Here is a 2500-nt window from a genome sequence, read left to right as displayed (position 1 = left end):
CAAAACATAGGGCTAGCCCAAGGAAGGGAGGCATACCACAACAACGTCCCACACTCAACGAGGTTCATGCCGCACTCCCGAAGGCACCCGGCTCCACCCCACCTTGCATGTTTCGTCATCGTACCAGCAACCATCCACAGTCCTCACACTAGAGATTGAACGCCTCTAAGTCAGAATCCGGGCTAGAAGCGACGCATGCGCCCATCGCTTGATTGCCGACCAGCAGTAGGGGCCTTTTGGCCCCCAAAGGCACGTGTCGTTGGCTAAGCCCTTGTGACGGATGAGTCTCAAGGGCCGCCTTGTAACGTAATTCCCACTGAGCGATGGGTAGAATCCTTTGCAGACGACTTAAATATGCGACAGGGTATTGTAAGTGGCAGAGTGGCCTTGCTGCCACGATCCACTGAGATTCAGCCCTTCGTCGCTCCGATTCGTCCCTCCCCATACAATAAACCAATTTATTTCTTTGAAGTGTCATGGAGGTTATAGGAAAAGTAATGATTGTACATGTTAAGTGTTGATGATTGGACATGCTCCAATGCAAGGCCATCTAGAACGCTCGTGGGGCGCCAGTGCTCGCCCCCTCGTGCGTGCGCCGAGCTCCACGCCACAGCAACGCCCCTATCACCCTTGCGCGCAAATCATGCCCACCAACACCTACCCAACGCAAGCACAACTACAAGTCCATGTTCACACCCTTTCCTACATGTCCACTCCAAAGGCACGCATGCTAGCCACAAAACCCTTTCATAGGTTAACCTCTATGAAAAATCAAGACATCCAAAATCCTTGGAGGTTAACCTGCACTCCCCTCGCCCGCCACCGCACACCCTTCACGCCCCCCGCGCGCGCTCCCCCCGCACGCCCCCGCGCACTCACCCTGCACGCCCCCGCGCACTCACCCCGCACGCCCTCGCACACCCCCGCGCGCTCCCCCTGCACGCCCTCGCACGCCCCCGCGCGCTCCCCTCGCACACCCCCGCGCGCTCACCCCCGCACGCCCCCGCGCGCTCACCTCGCACACCCCCGCACGCCCCCGCGCGCTCACCCCGCACACCCCCGCACGCCCTCGCACACCCCCGCGCGCTCACCCCGCACACCCCCGCACGCCCCCGCACGCCCTCGCACACCCCCGCGCGCTCACCCCGCACACCCCCGCACACCCCCGCACGCCCCCCGCGCGCTCACCCCGGACATCCCCCGCACGCCCTCGCACACCCCCGCGCGCTCACCCCGCACACCCCCGCGCGCTCACCCCGCACGCCCCCGCGCGCTCACCCCGGACACCCCCGCACGCCCTCGCACACCCCCGCGCGCTCACCCCGCACACCCCCGCGCGCTCACCCCGCACGCCCCCGCGCGCTCACCCCGGACACCCCCGCACGCCCTCGCACACCCCCGCGCGCTCACCCCGCACACCCCCGCACGCCCCCGCACGCCCCCCTCCCCCCCACACACCCCTGCGCCCCCACTCCCCTCGCACATGCCAAGCCCCATCCTATGCTATGTGCGATACATGTCCTACCAACAGCATATCAAAAGTGTTGTATAAAGCCTTGGACTATAAAAATATCATCAAACCCAATACCCGTGAAAAGGGAATGTTCATTTTCAATGCTTGTATTGTTGTGAATGTGGAGTGGTCGGGTTGTTGTAATTTTTTTCCTGGGAGCTAAGCAAAATGAAAGAATGATTCCCACAAAATTTCAGAATTTTTTGACAACTCTAGCTATTTTTTCTAATTTCTTATTATTTAATATTTAAAAATTCATTAAAAAAAATTGGTTGGTTGAAAAACTATGAAACTTGATTTCTAGATCCATTAGAATGTCCAATTCATGAATCAATTGAGTTCATGGAAAAAAAACATTCTAAAACTTGAGATATTTGACCGTATGACCGCTCAAAAAAATCGTATCTAGGCCTGGCAGACCAAAAATGCCTCAAAATGTACTATATAGGGGGGTGACTAGTCTGCATGCGCTGGCCACGGGGCTACCCCCTATATCTTCCGCCACCCCCACGCCCCAAGCACTATGCGCCGCACATGGGCATATGCTTGGGGCGTCGGGGTGGTGGTCGGAGGTCGAGGGCGGTTGACGGCGGTGGTGCGGTGGTGGAACGCGCACGGTGGGTAGTGTCGGAACGTTCCCGCGCGCTCGCCAGCCCCGCCCTGCCCCACCCGCGTGCGCCCCGCCCGCTTGCCCCCGCGCGCTCGCCCTCATGCTCCAGCGCGCGCGCGCCCTCATGCTCCAGCGCGCGCGCGCCCTCATGCTCCAGCGCGCGCGCGCCCCCGCCCCGCCCCGCCAGCGCGTCCCAGCGCGCGCGCGCCCCCGTCCCGCCCCGCCCGCGCGTCCCAGCGCGCGCGCGCGTCCCAGCGCGCGCGCGCGCCCCGTCCCGCCCCGCCCGCGTGCTCCCGCGCGCGCGCCCCCCGCCCCACCCGCGCGTGCTCCCCATCCATCACCCATTAATTGTGGAAGTACATGTGGAGTGGTCAGTT

The sequence above is a fragment of the Cucurbita pepo genome, unplaced genomic scaffold, assembly GCF_057944985.1.
Source record: "Cucurbita pepo subsp. pepo isolate OVF unplaced genomic scaffold, ASM5794498v1 scafford_26, whole genome shotgun sequence".
Classification (NCBI taxonomy): Eukaryota; Viridiplantae; Streptophyta; class Magnoliopsida; order Cucurbitales; family Cucurbitaceae; genus Cucurbita; species Cucurbita pepo.
The sequence above is the reverse complement of the archived record's forward strand: the minus strand, read 5'-3'. Positions refer to the sequence as shown.